Source organism: Aedes albopictus, chromosome 2 (assembly GCF_035046485.1).
Source record: "Aedes albopictus strain Foshan chromosome 2, AalbF5, whole genome shotgun sequence".
Classification (NCBI taxonomy): domain Eukaryota; kingdom Metazoa; phylum Arthropoda; class Insecta; order Diptera; family Culicidae; genus Aedes; species Aedes albopictus.
The window spans coordinates 380010330-380036807 of record NC_085137.1 but is presented as its reverse complement, the minus strand read 5'-3'; the positions used below and the strand labels follow the sequence as shown (position 1 = coordinate 380036807).

Here is a 26478-nt window from a genome sequence, read left to right as displayed (position 1 = left end):
AATTCCATGGGGTAATTTCTGAAGGAATCCCTGGAGAACTTCCTGGAGGATTCCTGAAGAAATCCTTGAAGGAATTCCTAGAGGAATCTCAGGAGGAGTTCATGCAGGAATCCCCGGAGGATTTCTTCGAGTAATTCCTGGATTCCGGGAGAAATTACTGGGGGAATTGTTGAAGGAAATTGCAGTAGTAATTTCTGTAGAACATTCAGGAGGAACTCCAGGATCAATGTCTGGAGGAATTTTTGAAGGAATTCCTGGGGTAAATTTCCTGAGTAAAATTTCTAGAGAAATTCTTGAAGAATCTCTGTAGGAATTCTTGAAAAAAAAAACCCTGGAGGAATCCCTGAAGCAATTTTTGGAGATACTTCAGGAGGAATGCCTGGAGCAACTTCTGGACAGATGTCTGTCGGAAACCCAGGAGGAATTCCTGGAGGAACTTCTGGACAAAATCCTGGCGGAATCTTAGGAGGAATTCCTGGAGAAATCCCTAAGATAATTCTTGGGGCAATTCCGTGGAACTGTTGGGCCGAGGTGGACAAAACACAATGGGAACGAAATAACCCAAAGAAGGGAATCGGACTCGGAATGAAACACTTCGTGTGAATGAAACTAGAAAAACACTTTAATCACGTCTGAACGGGTTTAACGTAAGGGACTGAATGAATAATGCAACTCATTGATGCACGCGTGGCGCGCTCGCTCGGCTCTGTTGTGGAAAGTTTTCGCAGGGTTGATCTCGCCTTCGATCTCGCCGAATGCCACACTGAGAGGAAACAGTATTGCATATTCCCAACAGGAACTATCCCTGGGAGAATTCCTGTAGGAATCTCTAGAGAAGTTTTGGAAGGAATCCTTGGAGAAATTTCTGGAGAAATTCCTAGAGGAATTCCCAGATAAGTATCTGGAGGAATTCCAGGAGGAATTGCTAGAGCAATTTCTGAAGGAATTCCAGGAGGAATTCTTGGAGGAATTTCTGGAGGAAATACTAGAGGATTCATCGGAGGAATTCCTGGAGGAATCTCTGGAAGAACCCTCATAGGAATCCCTGAAGGAATTCCTGGTGTATTCCTGGGGCAATTTGTGGAGGATCCATGAAAAAATTCCTGGCGGAATCTCTAGTGGAATCCCTGGAGGAGAAATTCTTGATAAAATTTCCGGATGAATCCCTGGAAAATTTCCTGAAGAAACTCCTGAATGGTAAATCCTGGAGGAATTCTTAGTGGAATTCCTGGAGGAGTTCACAGAGAAATGCTTGGATGAAACCCTAAAGGAATGCCTGGAGGAATACCTTGAATAGTTCCTGGATAAATACCTGGATAAATTCCTGGAGGAATTTCTGGGGAAATTTTTGAAGGAATCCCTGGAGAATTTCCAGGAGAAATTGTTGGAGGAACTGCGATAGTTATTTTTGAAGGAATTCCTGTAGGAGTTCCTGGGATACTTCTGGAAGAATCCCTATGGAAATCCCTGAAAAAACTCCTGGGGGAATGCCTGGAACATGCCGCCTGTAAGAAAATCTGGAGGAATCTCTAGAGAAATTCCTTGAGAAATTTCTAGGGGGTCTCCTGGAGGACTCCCTGCAAAAATGCCATGAGCAATCCCTGAATGAATTCCTGGAGAATTCTCTTAATGACTCACTGGAACAATTGCAGGAGGAACCCCTGGTGGAATTCCTAGAGGAGTCCCTAGAGGAACCTCTAGAGGAATGCCTGGACGAATCCCTGTAGAATTTTTTAGAGGAATCCTTGCTAGAATTCTCAGAGGAACCCTGGAAGAATTCCTTGAGGAATTTTTGGAGAAATCCCTTGAGCAGTTCCCGGAGGAGTCCCTTGAGGAATCCCACGAAGAATTCCAGAAGAAATACAAAGTTTTATTTCTGAGGGAATTCTAGAAGAAGTTTCTGAGGAAATCTCAGTATTCAAGAAATTGCTGAAATTCCCAAGGAAATCCTGAAATTGTGGATTTATTCCTGGAGGAGTTTCTGAAGGAATCCCAAGAAGAGTTCTTGCAGGCATTTTTGAAATAATCCCGGAAGTTGTTCCTGAAAGAATTGTAGAGGGAATTCGCGGGTGATTCTCTGCAGGAATTCTTGGAGAAATTTCTGAAGAAACCCCATGAGGCATTGTAGATGTCAAGAGCTTCACGGATCCCGGTATGTTATTATTTATGGCAAAAATACATAAAATTATTCTTGTAGATTTCAAGGACTTTAATATAGGACAGTTTAAAACACCTAGAACATCCCAAAATATAAAACACCTTTTGATGTTCTTCGCATAGATTAAATGAATACATATAAACGTAACCCACATCCAAGTTCAGCTTTTAGATCAACTGGTATGTCAATTATTTCATTTTCCTAAATTTCATGGTGTACAGGATGTTCTAGGTTATCAATGAAGCCACAAATACAAACATGCCCATTTTTCCATGATAGAGGATTCAATTAAGGGCGTAGCCAGCTTTTCGGTCAGGGGGGGGGCAAGCACCCTTAGCAAATTTGTGCCTACTAGCTTCTATATCTATACGCAATACGATGAAATTGAATATAACATATTCTAAAAGTATTATTTAACCCTTCAGCAGACACGTTGCTGTATTTTGTACAATACGTTAAAAACTCGCCTGATCTAGATGATTCAAGGTGGTGCTAGTAGCGGTGAGCAATTTCTGGCAGATTAAGGATTTTTCACACTCAAAACAGATTCGCGGGCTCGGAAAAATCGCGCACAGCCGTCTGCTCAGCAAAATCTTTATCTGGTATCTCAGCAAAAAGTGACGATTGTTAGCTGATTCTCAGCAAAACGATTGCCGACTATCAGCAATGAACTGTCAAAATTGCCGAGATCCCGGCAAAATGATTGTTTGCTGATTGCTCGGCTGTGCGAATCTCGGCAAAAGTTTGAAAAAATGCTGATATCCCGGCAATCTGAATTAAGTGTGATAGGACTAGAATTTCTTGGTTCCTGTATGAGTCCTTTTTAAATAATCTTTCAATACTATTCGCTGGAGGAATTCCTCCAGAAATCATCAGGTAAACCTGGAGAAGTTTTTGGGTACATGTCTGAAAAAATGATTGAAGAATTTGTAAAATTTCCGGAGGAACTCCTGAATGAATTTTTGAATTGAACCTGAGAAGAATTTTTGAAGAAATAATTTGATGAATTTGTTATAAAACAATCTAGATTATGGGTGACGCGGCCTGACGGGCCTTATCACCAGGGGTTCCCCAGGCTTCTGGTCACGGCCACGGAAGTCTTATGGGGCGGGTAACAACCACCTCTTTTCCCAGGGCCGGCTCTTCGCTATAATACTGATCAGGGAACAAAGAAACACCGCAATTCACATTTCACAAGTTTATTGTTACCTTATCTGTGTGGCGTGTATGGTGTTAAGTGTGTATGCTGGCCAGCGTTGACGGGATCTCGGTATACTGCGGGCTGGTGGGCTTCTTCGCGTGGATGGATGGTAACGCGGGAACTCGGGCACAAGATGGCTGCCGGGTGGCGTGCCTATTTCTTCCACCGGCTGATGAACCGCTATCTCAATGGCCTTTGGGTTCCACGCTGTTTTTTCTCAGATTGGAAGTAATGGGCCCTATTCGAGACCCGAGGGAGGTAGATCTTAGGGTTGGAGCACACTATCAGGGTAACTGCACTTCATACCTGACTCAAACTTCTTTGAAACACAATTTTCCACAATTTGTTTGAATGACTACGAAGCTACCGCTTCTCGGAACTCAGTAACCGAAATTGTAGGTTCTGATACAATCACTTTAGTTTCTGGGACACGATGTGATCACTCTGGACGTCAGATCAGAAAAGAAAGATCAACTTCGAAAGACCTTGCTCCAAACCCACTTAGAACTTTCCAATATCCTCATCCTCTTCCCGAAACTCCCACTTGTTCGTCCCTTGCATCTACATCCTTTCCATCTTTCCAATGCCCACCTTATCCTTCTGTCATTCCGAAATTTCCCATTTCATATATGTCATAGGTGTCATGTGTAAATATGTGAAGTAAGTTTACAAAATATTTCCCTAGTTCAATTTGGCGGTTGCTTTACTGGGAGTGGCTTACCTATAGACTTAATTCTATTTCAATCTACTAACTGTTATACGTACCCTATTGGGTAGCTATTCATGATGAACTCTAGTATGGCTATATCTCTCCTCTCATATTTAATTTACTCGCTTGCTCTGGATTGGGTTATAGGGTAAATGTACCAGAATGGTAACAAATTTCCGGAGCAATCCCTGGAAGACTTCCTGAATAAACCCCTGGAGCAATTCCTACAGGAATGCCTGGAGGAAGCCCTATAGAATCCCTAGAAGAATGCCCGAAGGAATTCTCGGAGGAATTCCCGTAGAAATTCCCGGAGGAATCCCTGGCAGAGGAGGAGAGGAAATCCTAGAAGAAATTCTAGATAAGTTTCTGGAGGATTCCTTGGAGGAAGTTCTGGAGAAATTCCTGGAGGAATTCAGAATCAGAATAAATCTCTTGTGGAATTCCTAGAGGAAATCTTACAGAAATTAAAAAAAATCCTTGGGACAGTTCTTGGAGAAACCTCTGAAGGAATTTCAGGATGAACACCTGAGCCCTGAGGCAATTCCTGGGAAAATATCTAGAGAGAACAGGATTCTCTAAATAAATTCTAGAAACTTCTAAAAGAGAAACTAATTCGAGAAACTTCTAAACAAATTCCTAACGTAATTCTTGGAAGAATTATTGGATGAGACCGAACAGGGAATCCTGTAGAAATTCCTGGAGAAATTTTTTGGATGAATTCTTGGAGCAATTCCTGGAAAAATTACTGGGGAAATCTCCAGAGGAATTCCGGGAGGAACTGCTGTAGAAATTTGTGAAAAATCCCTTGAGAAATTCCAGGAGGATTTCCTGGAAGAGCCCTTGGAGGAATTTCTGGAGGATTACCGGGAGGAATCTCTGGAAATATCCCTGAAGCAATTCCTGGATAAATTTCTGAAAGAATTCCTGAAGGAATGTCTGGAGGAATCCCTTGAAAATTCCTGAAAGTATTCCTGGAACTTCCTGGAAGAATCTCTGAAGAAATCCCTTAAGGATTTCCTGAATTGCTGACATAAATTCCTGGAGGAGCTCCTGAAGAAATTTCTGAGGTATTTCCTGCAGGAATTCCTAGAAGTATTCCTGTGATAACTGCTGGAGAAATCTCTAGAGGAATTCTTGGAAGAATAATGTAATGTAATGTTGGTGGCACGACTGGTGTTGTTGTTCGTAGACATTTTCCCTGAAGAAGGTCCCAACAAGTGCCGAAACGTTGGCGAAGATTTAAAAAAATCAACGCAAGGTTTCTTTGACTGTATTGCCGGAAAATGTCTACGAAAATCTCTAGATAAATCCTGAACGAATCCCTGGGGGATCCTTGAAGAAATTTGGAGAGAAATCCCTGGAGAAATACCTGGGGGAATCCCTGAAAAATTCCTGAAGGTTCTACAAGAAGTTCTCCTGCTGGAAGAATTTCTGAAGAAATAGAGGAATTCCTGGAAGAATCCTGGGGTTAACTTCTGGAGGATTTCCGGGAGGAATCTTCGAAGGATTTCCTGGAGGAATCCATGAGAAAATCCCAGGAAAAATTCGTGCCGAAATCTCGGAGAAAATCCTGAAGCAATTTCTGATGGAATCTCAGGAGAAATTCCTGGCGAAATGCCTGGAGGGATTTCTAGAGGAAATGCTAACAAAATTTATGAAGGATGTCCTGGGGTAATTCCTGAAGGAGTTCCTGAAGAAATCTCTGTATAAAATCCTGAAGGAATGCCTGGAGGAATTCCTAGAGATATTCCTGTGGGAATTGCTGGAGGAATCCATGATGAAATTCCTGGAAGAATCTCTAAAGGAATTCTTGAAAAAATTACTGGATAAGTTTCTAGAGGAATTCTGGCAGATCTATATTACTCTTCAATTTCTGAAGAAATTCTCCAAGGAATTCCTGAAGGAATTCCTGGGGGAATCCTTGAAGAAATTTGTGAGGAAATCCCTGGAGGAATTTCTTGAGAATACCAGGAGGAATCACTGAAAAATTACTAATTTTTCAGTGAATTTCCTGCAAGAATTTCTGAAGAATCCTCTAGGGGATTTGATGGAAGAATTCTTGGAGGAACTTCTGGAGAAATCTTCGAAGGATTTCCTGGAGGAATCCTTGGGAAAATTCTAAGAGAAATTCGTGCAGAAATCTCTGGAGGAATTCCGGAAGCAATTCATGGAAGAATATTAGGAGAAATTCCTGGAAAAATGCCAGGAGGAATCCCAGAAAAAATTCTGAGGGTATTCCTGGAAGAACTTCTGAAAAAATTCCCATAAGATTTTCAGGAAAAAAATCCTGGAGAAATTGCTGGCATAATTTCTGAAGAATGTCCAGGTGAAATTCCCGGATTCCTCGAGTAATTACTGAATGAATTCCTGAATAAATTCTTGGGGTAATTCTTGGAGACTTTTCTGGAGGAGTTCCTGGAGAAATTCCTGGATTGAATCGTGAAGAAATACCCGGAGGAATTTCTGAAGGTTTTCCTTTGAGAATTGCTGCAGCGATCCTTGAAGATTTTTTTTTAAAGGAATCTTTGGGGAAATTCTTGCAACAATTACTGGATTAATTTCTGGGGGAATCTCTAGAGGAACTATGGGAGAAATATCTGAAAAAATCCCATGAGAAATTCCTGGATGAATTTTTAGGGAAATTTCTGGAGAATTTCCTGGAGAAATCCTCGAAGGAATTTCTGAAAGAATCCTTGGGGGAATTCTTGAAGAAATCCCTGAAGGAGTTCCTGGAGAAATTTTTAGCGAAATTCCTAGAGAAATCCATACCTAGAAGCAAATCTACAAGAATTCTCGGAAGAATTCCTGAAAAAAATCTAGAAGGTATTTCTAGATTTGCTCTGGTAGAATTATTGAAGGGATCCCTGAAGGATTCCCTAGAGAAATTCCTGGATGAATTACTCACATTATTTATGATGGAATTCCTTGATTATTCCCTAGTGAAATTCCTGTAGAAATTAATTGAGAAGACCCTGGAGCAATTCCTGGATGAAGTCCTGAAGGGAAGCCGGCGTGGATTTTTCGAAGGAATCCCAGGATGAAACAATCCCAGTAGAAACTCCTGGAACAACTCATGGAGAATTCCTGGAGCAATATCTGGTGGAATTTCTGGAGAAATCGCTGAAACATTTCTGGAAAAATCTCTGCAGGAATTCAAGGATGAATATCTGGAAGATGCCTGGAAAATTTCCTGGAAGAATGCCTAGGAGAGTTCCTAGTGGAATTCATGGAGGATTCTCTGAAGTTATTCCTGGAGAAATCTTTGAATAAATTCCTGTAGGAGTCACTGGAAAAAAAAACTTGGAGGAATGCCTTGAAGATTTCCTGGATAAATATCTGTAGGAATTCTTGGAAGAATCCCGGAAGCAATTATTAGAGGTTTCTCTGGAGGAATGCCTGGAGGAAGTCCTGAAGGAATGCATTGAGGAAAACCTGGAGGATTTTTTGAAAGAATTTCTGAAAAAAATAATCTTGTAGGAATTTTTGGAGGGATCCCTGGAGGATATCCTAGAGGCATGCCAGTAGGAATTCCTGAAGAAATCTCCAGAAGAACTCCTGGAGAAATCTCCAGAGGAATTTTTGGCGGATTTTCTCAGGAATCTCAAGATGAAATAAAACTGTTAGAGGAATTCCTGAAGAAATTCGTAGATGAATCTCTTTAGAACTTCGTAGAGAAATACCGGGAATAATGCCTGAAGAAATTGCAGAGAAATTCTTGGAGAAAGTCTGGAGGAATCCTCAGAAGAGTTCCTGAAGAAACTCCAGAAGAAATCCCGGAAGCAATTTTAAAAGGAATTCTTAAGGAAATTCCTTAACAGTTCCAGGGGGAAATACTGAATTATTTCCTGGAGAAGTTCCTTAAAGAATACAAGGAGGATTTCATGAAGGAAACATAAGAAGAGTTCCTGGGAGAATCTTTGTGGAAATTTTTAAAATAAGTTGTTCCAGAAAGAATCACAGAAGGAATTTCCGAGTTAAGCCCTGCAGAAAATCTTGGAGGAATCCATGGAGGAGCTCCTGGAGGATATCCTAGAGAAATGCCTGTAGGATTAACGGCGGAATCTCTAGAAGAATTCCTGGAGAAGGTTCTGGAAGAATCTCTAGAGACATTTGTGAAGGAATCCCTGGATGATTGTATAGAGGAATCTCTGCAGCAAGTCCCAGAGGAATCCCTGGAATAATTCCTGGAGAAATCTCTAAAGAAATTCGGGGAATAATTCCTTGAGAAATTCATGTATAAATCCCAGGAAGATATTTTTTTTGTCTGTATTAACGAGATTTTTAACCCTAGGCTAGTTCATCTCGGGATCCACGCTTTACTTCCCTTCCGAAGGAAGAACCCACATTTTGTGAGTATGTAGGGAGTGGGATTCGATCCCAGATCCTCAGCGTGATAGTCTTGCGTTCTAACTACCACACCAGATCCGCTCCACCCCAGGAAGAATTCCTGAAGAAATTTTAGATGGAATCCTTGAAGAAATCCTGAAGGAGTTCTAAGAAGAATTATTGGAGGAACTCCGTGAGGAATCCCTGTAGCAGTTCCTGATGGAATCCCTGTAGGAGCTCCTGAGGAATCCCGGAAGCAATTTCTAGAGGCATTGCTAAAGGAATCCTTAAACAGTCCCTGGAGGAAGTATGTACTGGATTAATTCTCAAAAGAATTTCAAAAGGAACTCCTTAAAAAGTGATCCTGGGGGAATCGTTCGAGGAATTTTCAAATAATCCCTTGAGCTGTTCCTGAAAGAAACACAGAAGAAATTCCCGCGTAAATCCCTGGAGGAATTCTTGAAGAAAAACATGGAAGAATTACTGAAAAAATCCATGAGGAATCCAGGAAGCAATCCCATGAGAAATTTCTTAGAAAATCGCAGGAAAACTTTGTTGACAAATCACTGGAAAAAAAATATGTTCGAATAAAATATGGAGGAATGCATGTCTGCAATAATTTTTGGTCGAATTATTGTTGGAATCTTTGGATGGACTCATAAAATAATATTTTGTTCAATGTTTAAAGGAACTCCTGGATTTTTTTAGTGCATCTCTGAAAAAATTACAGTAAGCGTTTCTGGAAGATATTCCTACTGAAATACTTCAAATTAATCCACATTGAATTATATCTCTAGTGGAATTTTCGAAGGAATATATGGAGAAATTCCTGAAGAAATCGCTGAAGGAACACTTATAGAAATACCTAAAAGAATTTCTGTTGACATTCCTTTGGGAATCACTGAAGAAATTCCTGGAGGAATCCTCGAAAATACACTGGAACAATCACTGAGGGAATCTCTATAGATATCCCAGAATAATTTCCCGGAGGAATGTCTGGTGTAACCCATAGAGGATCTCTTGAAAATTTCTCTGGAGCAATATGGCAGCTATGGAAAAAAAATCCTGGAGGAATCCTTACAGAAGTATCTATAAAAATACGAAGGAATCGTGGGAATTTGATGGATTTTTGGAACAAACCCTGAAACAATCATTATTAGAACCCTGCAAGATGCCCATGGAAGAATTCACGAAGGAGAAAATCCTGGAGAAGTGCCTTGTGGAATTTCTGAATGAATCCCTGAAGAAGTTATTGAATAAATGCCTAAAAGAATTTTTTAAGGTGCCCTTGAAAATATTCGTAAAGAAATCCCAGGTATGTTGCTCTTAACACGACGTTTTTTTTAATTGAGTACTAGTGAAAATTCGTGTTGCAGTAGCACATAACTGTACTCTATAGCAGCATATGGTTCTACAAAGTCCTTCCTTTTTCCTACCGGAACCGGTTCCGGCATATCTGGAAAATTTGGTATGCTGTTCTTGTATTGCCCTCACAAAATTTAGCCATTCAATCAAGCTTGTTATTTGGTAAAAAATCTAAGATATGATTGCAGTGGTTGTCTTGGAGAAATATTTGGCGAAATTTCCTGTGGTTCTCGAGTAAAAAAAGGTTTGATAATTGTGGATAACCGTAATTAGGCCGTTACAAATATTTATTTCACTTTTTGTCCCACCATTCTTTGGCTGGTCGAGGGGGGGGGGATAAAAATAATAAAGCATTTAATCTGAAAAATATTAAAAACTCATCGGATTTGTTAAAGAATTTTTAGCAAGACTCGACATTTTGATAAATATTTTTTATCTGCCCCCTCAAAATGCCATTTTGATCCAAAAATTTTTGAAGGGGGGGGGGGAGACAAAAAGTCAAAAATAAATTTTTATCAGCCTTATAAAAATATATATTTTTTTAAATATGTTTTCTGGAACTTTGAATTATTGATAATCTTTGAGTTGGCTCTATATTAAAAAATAAATCTGGCGGCCAGGGGGGGGGCACGGCCCCCCCCTGCCCCCCTCTGGCTACGCCCATGTATTGCAGCAACTTTGCCGAAGAGAGTATTCTGTTTTTTCGAATGGGTGAATTTATACAGCTGTTTCTATGTTGGGGTCATATATGACCCCTCCGGCTCCAAAGGGTTAAGGAATATCATGGGAATCTGAGGTGCCTCATCGAAACCTCCTGAAAATCATATAATAGCTCAAAAACTCCCATTACTTTCATTGTCCTTCACCACTTGAACCACCAAGCCGAACCAGCCCCAGGCTGAAAGTCTCTATAATAAAGACAAAAAAAAAATTGTCAAAGCTAACTTCAATGATCATTTTTGCCTTTCTCGTTCACCTAAGTGAACTGAAAGGCTATATGTTCACTCAAAAAAAAAATTTCGATAGGAGGCTCGGAGGGTCAAGCCACATATACCAATCAACTCAGTTCGACGAATTGAGATGATGTCTGTTTGTGTGTATGTATGTGTGTCTGTGAACAAAAAAAGTTCACTCATTTTTAAGGCACTTCCCATTGGCCGATTTTTCGGATTATAGCTCGAATCGAACCGGAATTTTACCGCATTGTTTGCTATGGAAAATGGTTCGGATCGGTCAAGGCGTTCCGGAATTATTACCAATTTAGTGATCCGGACCAGCATTTTTCACCCGAGCTACATGTGTAATTTGATTAAGCAGGCTGTTGGTGCGTGACGACCGCGACGACGGTCGCCGCAGCACACCACGAGAACGGAAGAGTGAATGTGAGAGAAAACGACGAAGACGAAAGAGCGGCGCTAACGTGCTATGCATATATGCAAAAAAAAGCGTGAAGGCACGCTGCGTGAATGGACATTGGTTGCGAAGCGAGCGAAGACAACACAGTTTCGTGAAATATAGCCATCGATAGCGTAACCAGTTCCTTGACCATTACACTCGCTCGCAAAGTTGACCGATGCCAAATTTTTGGAAAAGGGTACTCAAGGGAGCACCCTGATTAATAATGCACATCATTTAGGAGTAGTTAGCAAAATTTTTTTTGATTATCCATCGCTAGCAAGAAGTGTAAGCCGACCATATGGTCGGCATTCAATTTCCACATGACTGTCATCCAATTTTTGGATGACTTTATACTATAGATAGTAGAGTAAACATAGATCCGCGGACATCGCTGAGTGAAATGTTTCAAGCGTGTGAATAGTATTTTTCAAGAGTGCGACGGTTGCATATGACGTCATGCGCTCCATTGGTGTTGTTGGAATCGTGACGTCATGCTCGTTTGGATACAGATTTTGACAGTTCGTTTGGATACAACGGATTCATCATCACGGATATATGTTTACTCTACTATCTATACTTTATACTAACCGCAAGCGAGTATGATTGTGTACATTAACTGATACGCGAACCATTTCCATTATCGATACATAAACATGCTGTCAAACACGATCAAATCAGTAACAAATTTTAAAAACGACATATAATCAATGGTGTAGCATTAATTATACGTCGTTTTCAAAATTTGTTACTGAAATCATGTGTTAAAGACTGTGGTTTATAACCTAAACTATTCAACATCTGATTCAAAAGAATTACACGTTAATAGAGCTTGCTGTTTTGAACGATAAATTAACGTGTGAAAGAACATGGATGAGGCGTGCTGAATATTTTCAGTGCACTGAAAATATTCTACACGATCGAGCCACATGTTTTAAACATGAATTTTCACCACTTGGGAAACATCTGAATTTAACGTGTCAAACTAGTCATAAATCTACTTTTCGAAATCATATGTAAAACACGTTAGTTTGACATCATAAATGTCAAATTTATTAGAATATCAGTACAAGGCACCCAGCTGCGGATCCCTGTTCACCAAAAAATGAAGTATGCTAGGACATACTTATCGCGGGCGAGTTCGGTAATGTACATTACGTTATAGGCGAACCATTTCCATTATCGATACATAAACATACTGTCAAACACGATAAAATCATGTGTAAAAGACAGGGATTTCAACATCTGATTCAAAAGAATTACACGTTAATATAGCGTGTTGTTTTAAACGATAAATTAACGTGTAAAAGAAAATGGATGAGGCGTGTCGATTATTTTCAGTGTGCGATCTACTTACTTTTGAGAACAATAAATCCAAAAATAGGTGGTTTTAGTTCTCCGTGTATCTATGACTGGTATGACACGTTAAATTCAGATGATAACTTGATGATTTAGTGGCTATATCGGTCTCTTTCTACTCATATATGAATTTCATAATGTCGGTTTATGGCGCAAAATCGACTCGCAGTTTGGCTTTTATACACATTTAGCAACACGGAATTCCCAAGCGTTGATGGACGCGTGGGTTGGGCACGAGCTCAGTGATCTTTGACGTTCATGGATCGATTCCAGTCTGCATCATTTTACGATTTTTCTGCTCTTTTCATAAATATATCTTAATAATAAGCATGTTCAATTTTCATAAGGTATATCTTATGATATCCATACTTTACAGTTATGGCTAAATTTCATAAGGTATTTTGATAAATCTCGGTAGTTTAGTGTAGTGAGTGTAGTAGGGAATCGCCCCACTTGGGCGGTGGCTTCTATATTCGTCTGTTTTCCACTATAACTCAGTCAAATTAGAACCAATTGACACAACTTTTGGAATGTGGTGAGATAGGTACACACTTAGAAATTCTGAAATTTGCACGAAACGGAATCACCATAGAACTTAAACGTTTTCAAGACTGAATCACAATTTGGACTCAATTTTACGCGCATCATGTAAGTGCTAGTTGGTTGCGTTAGATGTCAACAAATTCGTTTCACCAGAAACGTAGAAGCAGTATCACGTTCATCAGCCACCTTCTAGCTCGGTGAAATAGCCGAGAGGTAAGAGATGTGGCTCACGATCAGGAGATCCGGTGTTGGATTCCATGCATGGCATTATTTTACTTTTCTATGTTTTATCTGTCAAATCGGTTTTAGCGATTGCTAGACGCTAAGAAAAAATTAGTTTTATTTTAGGGTGTCTTTAAAGACGTAAATTTACATTTTTCAACCTCTAAATTTGTGTTTTTGAAGATGCTCGTATATGTCAGATTCAGGACACTTAAAATTACATGATATTTTCTAGGTGTGTATACCTATATATAGTATCTACTCGTGTACAACATTTCAAGTCAATTGGTTCAAAATTGTCTGAGTTATAGTGGAAAACAGACGAATATAGAAGCCATCGCCCAAGTGGCGCGATACCCTGTAAGGGAGTAGAGATCAAAGTGGATAAACCAGAATATGTATGATATAAATTCAGATGTTTTCCAATAAGTGAAAATCCATGTTTGAAACAAGTGGTTTGGACGTGTAGAATATTTTCAGTGATGTACGAAACATTCAATAATGATCATTCTACATGCTGGCATCCTAAAGTTCAATGCGTTTTCTTCCAATGATTGAAAACGTTAAATCAAATAACATTGTAGAAGCTAAGCTATTGTTTTTAATTATTGATCAAATAGGGTAAGAAATCAAACTTTGAACTAGTCAAATTGTAATCTTATTTTGAACCATTTCGAAATTCATTAAAACGACGTACTTTTTAGGCAAATATTGTCCCGAAAAACATGTTAAACAGCTTTCCGTAATATAACCTGATAACATGGACTTTAAAAGCATTGAAAAAAGCGTTTTTGTCATGGAAAACAGGCAATTGAAAAATCACTGTGATTTCACCCATTTCCCCCCAGGGAACGTTCAAAAATTACGTCCAACATTTGGGGGAGGGGGGGGGTCTAGAAAAGTGTGACAGTACGTGTATTGGGTATAGGGAAATTGCGTGACAGAGGGGGGAGGGGGGGTCTAGAAATCCCGAAAAACGATGGACGTAATTTTTGAATCTTCCCCCAGAGAAAGCACATTTTCGGTGCACTCGTACAGCTCATGCATTGTATCACACGCAATATGTGAACACGTCAAATGAAAGCTTATTTCTGCATTAACATGTCTAAAGGGTCTAACTCGTTTTGTAAACAAACATTGTTTCTTTCGCTGTAGGGCCTATCTCGATCCATATTAATGCAGATTTATCGTAGAATCGACCAACCGAATTATATTCCCAACTAACAATCGCAAGCCGAAACCAGTATGCATGCTGAATTGTTGCTTTATAATAGTAATGATAGCTGAACTAAAATTATGATGTACACATTACTGTACAAATGTTTTTTCAATTGAAAAAGTAGCCAATGTTCAACCTTTCGTATCGGTATCAACAATTATAAATTTAAACACTTTTCAAGCGTTTAATAATATTTTTATTCGACTTGCAGTTATTTCTTTACAAAATAGTTTAACAAGACCTTTTTCTGCTTCTTGTCAAGTACATGCAAAAATTATAACATGTATCTGTACAATGTGTCTTCCACAAGTCAAATAAGCGCTTTCGTTTCATCATACTTCGACTCAGTGTACAGGATGAAAAACACGTGTTTTTTTTGCTGAACAGCAGTTGAATTAACGTGTACTTCAGTTGTTAACCATAAACAGAACATTATTCACCACTGCTGATTAGGAGTCAAAGTGTAATCATTGTACAACCACGGGAAGTTTATGTTTTGATTTGAGTGCGTCAATTCATCATCTCTAGGATGGCACAGATAGGAAGGCAAGCGGCTGGCAATCGATGGGTCTCGAGTTCGAATCTTGATTTAGGTAAATGTATTTGTAGTTATTATTTCAAAATAGTTGTTCACAGCATAAAGTGTCAATCATAAACTCTCGTAGAAATTGAAAAATTTTGCATTTTATTTATTTTTTAATCATTTTTGCAGTAGCTGAATAACAGCTTTACTATCAGTTTGTAAAATGTTTTAAACAACAAGCAGTTCAGTTGGTACACAACACTATGCTTTATTGTTTCTTCAAATTTGTGTGAACAAAAACCGAACAAAGGTTGTGCTTGAAAATTATCCAAATGTTATTCAGCACCATGCTGAATTAATTCGTCGTGAAGGTGCTTGTAAAAAGAGTAATTGTTAGTTGGGTTCCGCATTATTTGTCATAAAATTACAAAAATAAAAGTAATTCTTACTTGGAGAATGTTATCTTAAGTGCTTAAGTTGAACCATTTGTAATCTAAAGTTGAACTAGTAAACGGGGGTGAGCTTCCAGTGGGATGAAAAATTCCAAATTAAGTTTCCAAGTTCCTGAAGAGTTAAGCACATTCTTAGTTGAAATTCCATTGCCTAATGAAAAATAGTTATGGGAATTAGCAGATTCATGTGTTTTTCAATTGTTCAGCACGAAATTTGGCTGTTGTGAAAGATGCTGCAGCTGCTGCCGCCAGTAGTTCAAATTAAGATTAAAAATGGTTCAAATTAAGATTAAATTCATTGTTGACGAATAATCGAATTTTTCAATGAAATTCTGTGCAGATACAAACTTTTTACTACTTAACAGAAAGCTTTTACCCGTGGCTTCATGTACATAAGATTTTGCTGTAGTAAATTATTTCCATGTGGGTGGAAAAATCACTCACAATTTGCGCAACTTCGGAAAGCTGCAATTTGGTTCAACTTTTGATTACCTACCCTATGTGTTTTTCAATTTTTCGGGATAAATCACGTCGCCCGTACGGGGAAAATACGCCGCTCGATATAACACGCCAAGAAATAACGTGATTTGAGTGTTGCATGCATCACGGCGTTTACTCGACATTAGTGCTGCAACTAATAACGCAATTAATGCACATTTGAAAAGTTCTGATGTTCGTCTCTGTGTTACTGCAGTCATAATTCAAACGCCAACGGCTGTTTTGGAGTAACGACGAAGGCCGGCGCATTTTACCCCAAAAGTACTCGCGATTTTGGACTATTAAATATGCATTTTTACACTTAAAACGGCACTTTTTTGCACAAATCATTAATTTTGCGATTGAGCAAAGAGATTTTCACATCAAGTTTTACAACTTTGTTCCATTTTGACCTGCAAATCCGTCTTACATCAGAAATGGCAGAAATCGGATTTTAATTTTAATATTTTATTAGTTGGTAAAATTCCAAGTTTTATGGATTGAGAAGATAGAAAATTAAAAATGCTATTAATTAGTGTATACATGTCAAATGAAATATTATGTTATCAGGGAGATATTAAGGTGGGTCGTTTTACCTCGGTGGCGCGTATTAAACCGATTCCCCCTAATTTTAAGGTCTTCACCTTCCTTTTGCATCACGTTGGGAACAGCTCGCTGGCGTAGTGTACGGTTTGGGTAAAAAAATGACCCTTATACCAAAGGAGTGATAAACCAGGTAATATTGTTACAAAAATATTCTTAAGATATCACATTGTTTAAGGAAGCTGCACATCACTCGCGTAGTGATGTAAAAATTACATTCAATGCAGCAAATTAGCTGCCGCCGTTTAGCTATTTCACAGAGTTCGATGGTACACGTTTAAATCGCGTTCTAGAAATCGCTAGAACGAAACCGACAGACAATTCATATAAGGTGTGTGTTCCATCAGCAACCTTACGCTCCCATATTCATCCTATTCGAAAATAAGCGATTACGGCACCAATTGAATCCGTTCTTCTTGTTTTCATGGGTGCTCACTTCTAACAAAAAATACAAAAACAAGAAACAAAACGAACAGCGCTTCAATCCTTTGTTTTTTCGAAGGATTGAAACGGGAGCCACTTGTTTAATAAGGGAACCAATACCCTACATATAACTAAAATATTGGCACGGATTTAAACAATATTGCGTTGATTGTAAGGCAAATCTCTTATCTCACCGCTGTATCTCCGAGTTAGGAAGTAGATGATGAACGTAATACTGCCTCTACGTAAATATCTTCTGGAACAGGTTCGTTGACATTTTCCGGTGCTAAACAGGGTGTACATGATGAGTGTGATAATTGTTGGAAAACGACGATATAAACAGGAAAAATTACGATCGGAAATGCCAGACATAGCCAAAAATTACGTCAGAGGATATAACAAATTTATTTGCTGTATATATTATGGAAAATATGTCAAGATTAAAAAATGATTAGGGGCATAATGGACACCCCTGTTTTTATCGAATCCATTGAATTTTACTCCAAAACTAGCTGACCCGACGTGGCTAGCCACGTTAGCTAGAAAAAATGTTTTTAAATTTCCTGTTACACTTCTTCAATGAAACTGTTTTCGAGAACATTCCAGAATCACTCTCCAGAATGCTTCTCTCTTGAACGTTTAGTAATCTCCAGAAAGTTCTCAAAATTTAATGATTTCTGATTTTCCAGAACTTTTCAGAAGGTCCATTTGACATTTTTTTTTTCTTGAACGTTGACAAATTCCCCGAACATACATAATTGGCATTTAAAAATTTGTTCCAGAAAATTCCAGAAGGTTAGTTTTCTTATTCTTTCTGAAACATTCAGTAACTTCTGGAAAGTACCTGGAAAGTTTAATGTTCCAGAATATTCTAGAGATTATTTCTGTTTTCATTTGGAATGCTCAGTAGCTTCCAGAAATTTCTCAAACTTTTTATGAATTTTGTTGTTCTAGAACCTTCTTAAAAGGTATTTTTCATTCTTTCTGGAACGTTCACAAACTCTCAGACACTTTTCGTAAATTTAAAAAAGTTTGCAGAAGGTCTTTGTCTTGTTTTTGTCTAGTAACTTCTCGAAAGTTCTAAGAATTTTGATTATCTAGAACATTTTCGTAGATTATTATTCTTCATTCTGAAACATTCAGTAATCTTTAGAAAGGTCTCGAAATTGAATGAATTTGGGTGTTCCAGAACATTTTAGAAGGCCCTTACTTCTTTCTTGGACTTTCGTTAACTTCCAGAAAGTTCTTGAAATTAAGAATGAAAAGTGTACAGAACATTCCAAATAATTATTATCCTTTCTCTGATTGAAACGTTCAGTAACGCACAGAAAGTTTTCGATATTTGAGGAAGTGTGATATCCAGAATATCTCAGATGATTGTTTTACTTTTGTAACGTTCGGTATCTTTCAGGAGATTTCTGGAAATTTTATGGATTTTTATGTTCCAGAACATTCTAGAAGGTTCTTTTTTGGTTCCTTGCTCGTTCCCTAACGTTCATAACTTTTTCCCAATATAATAAAGTTTCATGCTCTAGAACATTAGGTTCTTTTCTAAAACGTTTAACAACTTAGAAGTGGTTATTAGAAGCCGAAGTTCTCAGTTAATAACTGAGCTCATAGACACTAAGCTGAGAAGCAGGGTTTGTCCCCAGTTGGGACGTTACGCCAAAAAAAAAAGTTGTTTCATAATGCTGCGGAAGGTTCTTCTTCTTTTTCTTTCTGAAGCGTCCAGAAACTTCAAGGGGATTCTCGAAAATTTAAGAAGTTCCATATTTTAGAGCATTCCAGAACGTTATTTATTTTCTGGAACTTCCAGAAAGTTCTTAGAATTTTTAGAATATTGATGTTCCTGAACATTCCAGAAGGGTCTTCTTATTATTCCTAGAAAGTCAAAAAACATTCAGTATGTTCTCGTACCTTTTAGAAATTTGATACAACTATGGTGAAACATTTCAACGAAACATTGCAAAGCGTTACGGACAGACAGACAGACAACGCTGGGATTTTATATATATGATTTTAATATAGAAGTATGACTGAACGCCGACCATGTCATTGTTCTATTTTTTAAATGGTACCATTTATATCCCTTAAAAATGAAATATTAAATATTTAGACATTAAAATATATTCTTTATATGATGGAATTCTTATAATTTTAAAGCAGCGGATAATAAGGAGTTGCGAGCGTTTGAGTGTCTTTATTGACGATCTTGCGCCAAATACGACGCACATGCAAACAATATTGTCCCACCACAAAATATACACACCGGTTTCAGCATACATTGGTTGATGTCGCCGCTACAGTTTTCAAGTAACGGAGCGTTATTTTGGGGTGGTGTTTCGACTAATCGGTTTGTTTATGCACTGTTTCCTTTGTTGTTGGATGTGTGAACATTGTGCTGTCTAAGATTGAACATTTGCACGATCGTCGCGAAATCGTTGCAAAGCTCAATACCATGAAAAATAGCAATGCATTACCTCATCATCGTGCTCATCATTCTACTAAGGACAGGATAGAAAAGTGAAAGCAGTACAAAGGCAAACCAGATCGATATAGTAGAATAAGAATATAATTGAATACATTTAGGTGCTGTACAAAGTGTAGGTGCAGCCGCCAATTGGAATCGCTCACGTAGTGCCCTAGTGGACAAAAGAGCTGTAAAATTGGTTAAGTGGTTAAGAATAAAAAAAATAGGCCTAACGTACTCTTTTGCTTAGGGAGTCTATTATGCCCCTAATCCAACTACGGGGCGAATTGGACACCCATCGGGGCATGATGGACACCCCTGCATATTTGAAGCTATATCTTTGAATAGATCGACCAGTTAAGTAATTTGCCTACGGAGATCAATACCACAGATATGATACTCCATCTTAGATGTGTTTACAGATCATCAAAGTTAATTAAATAAAATTTAGGCTATAATAATCTGATTGATTATTTCCAAACTCTCTAAAACGCCTAACAGTACACAATGCGCGTACATCCATTCGTAATTGCCAGTGTTCATTTCGCCCCGAATCGACTACAACATTATAATTGCTATTTTGAGTAAATTCTGATCAAAAAAAAAAAAATATTTCATCCATTGCTAATTATAGATAAGGTAACAATTTCCTTGTGTTTATGGTGAACACCGAAATACCTTATTTGCTGCTGCTTAGAAATTATAAGAATTCCGCCAAAAACATATTTCTATGTCAATGCTATTTTGGTTATTTTGGATGGAACTTTTGAAAAACATGTTAGAAGTTTCCCCGTTAGCTCAGAAAAAGGGGCAGAAACAAACCCTTCCACTAAGGCATGTGCACCAACAAATCTCAAATACACCAATCAAATCTGTTTCAACCGTATATTTTACCCATCTGCCCTCTTACATCAATGGTTACCCTTCATGTGGCCCTATCTCCTAGTTATTCTTAAGATACATGAACAGTTTATGTGATCTTGTACGTGCAAGCATTTCGTTTACTCACGGACCCCGTCAGGGAGCGACGTCACCACCCGAAAAACCGATGTCATCTTGCCGCATGAACGGCCCGAGATGTTCTGCTGATTCGCACCCGCGCTGAGTGGCTCGCAGCTACCGTTGCACCGGAGTGGGTTGGCGTTCACCACGCGAGCTCGGCGGTTCAGCGCCTTGTTCACTACTCGCAAGTCACACACTGAAACCTCCAATCGCGAAGGCCAAGGTTCGTTGTTGCGTTGCTCGTAGCCGACGGATGCATGCGCGGCCAATGCACTCGGCGCAGTTCTCCTTCCCCCCTTGCTCGCCGCTAGTTGGCCTCCACGGCGCTAGTCGTCCTCCTCCTGGGAATTTGAACCTTAACAAAGCCCCCTGGCTACGCCTTCGTTTGTGATCCGTCTCACAGTCCTGCTTGATCGGTCTTGCTTGTTGCACTACCCTCGTTGCGTAGCGGCACGATGATTGTGACACTGTGTGGAGCAGTTTCTGCAATACAAAAAAAAAACCCCTTAGCAGGGGTTTTAGATGTGTGCGTGTCTTTTGTCCGTGCACTGTCGCTCCAACTGTGGCGTGCAATCAAGCTCGAAGACTTCTTGGTCCGAAGTCGATTATGCCATGCAGATTGCCCTCTGTGGTGCCTTAAGAGGTGCTGTCGTCAATGGCTGCGGGTCGAACCTTGTGGCATGCGGTTACCACGTGCGTGTCGTCGGAGTGTGGTACCGTCAGTTTGACCAGCTATTGCTAGCCGATCGATGATCGTAGCTGATCGTTCTGGATGGGGCCCTTATGATGAATGTTCGGTCAAGATTGTTGAGAAGGGAGGAATTACGCTCCTCGAGTAATCCTTGCCACTATTTGCCGGACGAAATCCGTGCTGTTCAAACTATTTCCTTACTCTCGTTCTATTCCTGGCCGAACGACAAGGTGCCCCACCTGACCAGTGAAGATTCTTTCTACTGCGATGAACCACGCACAACGCACTTACACGGCTCGAACCTCCGACGCGACCAAACGAACTGTGGGAACTGTCGTCGCTTTAGAAGAATTTGCTTCGCCAACCTGGTGGTCGCATGACACGATCGTGGTGTGTGTGTGTGTGTGTGTGTGTATGGGTAACCACGCTTCTGCTGTGTGCCCTCGGTACGATCGTGCTGGTCTCCCTTTTCAGCAAAAGAGAGAGCACAGAGACGGCCGTCCGAGGTGTGCTTGCATGTGTTGTCCGTGCTGCTGTCGCTTGCTTGGCTTGGTGTGCGCCGCCGGTGGTACGCTCGTCGTTGATTGTTTATGTACGGCTATGTGCGGTTCGGAAACCCGAGCGTCGCAATGATGCTTGGTGGGCAGTGACGTCAACAGGCGGTGCGTAGGGGTTTTCAATTTTATGTTCACGGTGCCTTATTATATTGGATTTGATGGTGTATTAAGTATTCTAACGTTTAACTCGAACTTTCGTACAAATATCCGCAAACAAAATTCTCAAACGTAACAAACAGAACAATGCATTAAAAGTTTAACATAAAAGTTAACGATTTTGGCAAAATCAGGGGTGTCCATTTCGCCCCGGGTGTTCATTATGCCCCTAATCCCGCTACTTGAACATCTACATGATGCTCATATAAAATATATCCATATTGAGCTTTGCAACGATTTCGCGACGATCGTGCAAATGTTCAATCTTAGACAGCACAATGTTCACACATCCAACAACAAAGGAAACAGTGCATAAACAAACCGATTAGTCGAAACACCACCCCAAAATAACGCTCCGTTACTTGAAAACTGTAGCGGCGACATCAACCAATGTATGCTGAAACCGGTGTGTATATTTTGTGGTGGGACAATATTGTTTGCATGTGCGTCGTATTTGGCGCAAGATCGTCAATATTGAGTGGACTTAACTAACTTATCACTTGTGTTTTGTGGAAAGGATATTTTATGGCACGAGAAAGGCACCATCACCGCTAGGTGGATTAATTAGGGTTTTTTTTTGTTGCGTTTGTTTATATTTGTCAATAAAATTACAGAGATTATTCCACCTCCGGGAAACCGCTCGAAATTCCAAGATTTATGCACCGTTACCATAGGATGATAGGCTTACCCATTTAGTAACAAAATAAAGTCACCCGCTCCTCCAACGCACAATTTTTCGTGCCGGCGAGCAAGCTCGAGCATCGAAGCGGAATGGAATTAGCAGGGATTTTCTCGATGGTAGCTTTCGTGTGCTTCCCACGGATCGGATGGTTTTGGTGAGTGACACGAATTGCCTGGTGAAGTGCGCGCGTTTGGGTTGGAGAAGATCCCGAACGAGTGAAAGCATAATCAGAGAAAAAGGGTTGATATCACTGATCAAGCATCAACAACAGTTACAACAACAACAACAACAGCGATGTCAATGGCTGTGACACACAACAGCGTTCATGAGGCTATTAAGAGAACAGACGGATGATGGTTGAAGGTGGAAAATGGTTGAGGTAGAGCCGGGAATGTCACGAGGGATTTAATACGAGTGAAATTAAAGCACAAAGTTTGAGCTTTTACCAGAGCGAGAGGAAAACTTGATCCTGATGGTAGCAGCTGGGTTATGGCTGGGGTTGTATGTTATTCTACCGGATAAAGTTGCAATATAAGCTGTTTATTGCTTTTCCGCGTGGATGAGTATCCCACCGGGACAAAACTTTCCTGCTGGAAAAGCGGAAAAGCAATTAAAATTGTGACAACAGGGTGTAAAATCGATTTCCGGGAAAGGGCGAGTGTCATCATGTAATCAGCTTCATTACTGGATTGTAAGTAATTATATTGAATCCAGATGAAAGGGGAAAATATACTCTCGTTCAAATCGATATGGCATTTTGATTCAATTCAAATAGATAGATATAAATTTACTCACTTTCATTGAACCAGAAAACCCATTTCCCGCACAACTCGTTACAATCAGACCACATAAATATGATTCGAATCACACCTCTGGCGGTCAGCCAACGAACGTTCAATCCTGCGGGCTGTGCGTCACTCACTCAGTGTCCAAGTTAATCCTTCGAAGTCCCAGAAGTCCAACCACATTTCGCATTATTTATCACACGCAACATCCATTGCCGCGGCACTTCGTTGTGCGGGCCGGAATTAGCTAGGGTGACCTGGGGTACAACGCACCCTCGGGGGAAAACACCTTTATAATGAAGTATTCCACAGATTTCAAGTCAACAAGATGTAAGACTGAGCCGGTAATACCCGAGAATGACTGCTACAATGGAAGGAAAAGCGTTTAAAACGATTGTCTAATTTGGACGATTGAGTTCTAATTAAAAGTCAGCAATTCATCAACTACCAGGCGTCCCCTTCACCTTCTATTGCTGCCGGTAATAGTTAGATGGAGTCCCTTGGTATTCCATCTGAAGCTAAAGCGGAATATGTCAGCGGACGTTTCGTCCCACTTCAAAGGACGTAGCAAACAACTCTCCGTAATCATGAAACCCTTGTGTTTAAACGGTGCTTGTATTAAGCCCTGCTATCCCTCATGTGACCACAGCAAACGCGCTAGTTTGTGCAACGCGGTGTGGTTTGGCGTTTTTACACCACCAACATGTGATTTTGTTGCCACCAACCGCCGTACGTACGGGTAGGGTAGATAACTGCGGGATTTGGTGTTTGCATTCGTGGTTTCGCGATGAATGTCGTCCGTTTACATCCGGCTGAATGGTGATGGGATTTTAGATTACAGGATTTTTTTTCATTCTCGGTCTCGCTATCCAAAGCTAATCGTTTGTTCTGAGATTTTTCGATTACATTTTGGTTGCCATTCAGGAAACGAGCTTTTTGCAGTTCCATGTCAGTCGGAATGGGTTTTCAATTTCCATTGAAATAGATTACTTTTTGAGGGGATGGCGATGTGAGATATGAATATTGTTGCTGTTGGGCTTGGGTATGAGCGTGAACTGTGAACATGATTGACTGCCCGCAAGGAATTTTGGACAAAGCTAAAGAGGATGCATTTCCCCATTTTTTGCTTTTGATTTTCTATTAAACAAAAAAACAAATCATTTTAGTGATTGTTTAAGAAATTCCGCCAAGGCTAACTTCAGAATTTCCTCTGGATATTTATTCAGAAATTTATCTCGGTACTCATTTGGAGAATCTATAGGGGAATCCGTTGGAAAATCAACCATAAATTTCTTCAGAAATTCTTCTAAAAATCTTTTTAAATAATTCTTTTGGAAATTTGCCCGAGTATTCGGCCAGAAATTCTCTCATGGAATATTAAAAAAAAATCCAAGGATGCATTCGAAAAAAATCTTCAGACATTTGTTTAGAAATTCCTCCTGTTCTACAAATTCAACACAAAATTCTTACAAAGCATCTTGCACTTCTACTTACTTCTAAAATTGCTCCATATTTTTCCAAGAAATTATTCATTAATTTTAGCAGAAATTCCTCCAGCGATTCTTTCATAATTTGTTCAGAAATTTCATGAAACAATTATTCAAAAATTTCTCCAGAGATGACTTTAATGTAACTTTCAGCGATGCCTTCTGAAACTATTCCAATGTTTTTCGGAAAATGTTTCAAAAGTTCCTTCAAAAATTTATACTGGGGTTACTTTGGAAATTCTTCCAAGGGCTTCATCAGAAGTTACCACAACAACTTCCGAATTCCCTAAAAATTCCACTAGGGATTTCTGCAGAAGTTCCACAAAGAGTTGTGTGAGAAAGTTGTGTATGAGTTTCTGCAGAAATTCCTTCAGGGAGTTATTAAGAAAATCCTTCATAAAATTGACCCCATTTTTTTCGGGGCTTTTCTAGATTTTTTTCCGAAAAATCGTTTGGAAATTCCTTTGAACATTTTCTTATACTATCTTCCAAGGATTTATTCCAAAACATTCTCCGGAGTTTGCTTTAGAAATTGCTCTATCGACTTTTTTTTCCAATCTGAATATCTGGGATCTCTTTGGAAATTCCTCCAAGAACTCTTTATAAAAATGTGAGATCAATTCGAGAATTTTCTGCAAGAATTCCTGATGAAACTGAACTAGGGGTCCTGTCAAACATTTTTCGATGGCTTCTTCCAGAAAATCTCCCAAGGCTTTCATTATAAATGAGACTAAACATTTCCTCAGAATTATCTCCAGATTTTTCTCCAGACATTTCTTTCCAATTTTCTCCAAGGATTACTTTGAAAAAACTTCCACAGATTTTACGATTATTCTTTCGTGGACCGTTGCTAAAATCTATCCTAGGATTCATTTCAAAAACCTTTAACGAGTTTCTGAAAATATCTCTCATGGATTCTCAAAGAAATTCTTTCAAGGACTCATTTGGAAACTCCTCGTAGATTTACTTTGAAAATCATCCAGGTGATTCCAAAGAAATTCTTTCATAAAATCTTCTAGGGATTTAAAAGAATTTTAAGAATTTCCTCTAGTACTATCTGAAAAGACTCCAACAGAAAGTTTTGCACGGATAGCTTTCAAAATTGTTGCATGAATTCCTTTAGAAAATATTTCAAAAATTCCTTTCAAAAGAATCCTGCATAGATTGTTCCAAGATTCATATACAAATTTCTTAAGATTTTTTTCTTAGAGATTCCTCCAGAAAATTTTCAAAGCATTCGTCTATAAAACCTTCCTGAAATTTTCTCAAAAATACTCCATGAACTTTCTTTTGAGAATGATTCACAGTCCCATTGAGAATCAGAATTTCGTTGCTCCTTCAAAAATTTTTCCGCAGCTTTCTATAGAATTTTCTCCATGGTTTGGTTAAGGAATTCTACAAGAGGTTATTAGGGAAATTTTCAATTTTTCTTCACATTCGCTTAGATATTTCTTCGAGGCATTTCTCTTCCAGAAATTGCGCCAAGGATTTCTTAAGCAAATTTTAGAAAATCCTTCAAATCCTCTTTTCAGTAATTTTGTACAGATTCTTCCAGAGATTCTTATAATGATTTTATGGAAAGGCTGGAAGTCATTCTTGTAGAGTTTCCTGCAGAAATTTACGCAGAGATTATATTAGAAATTGCACCGGGTATTTCTGTATGTATTTTCTCC

General features: G+C 39.2%; 1 pseudogene; it reads left to right on the top strand.

The window, feature by feature from the left end:
- The first annotated feature begins 22646 nt into the window (after positions 1-22646).
- LOC115267109 (uncharacterized) overlaps positions 22647-26478 on the top strand; it is a 28655-nt pseudogene continuing 24823 nt past the window's right edge.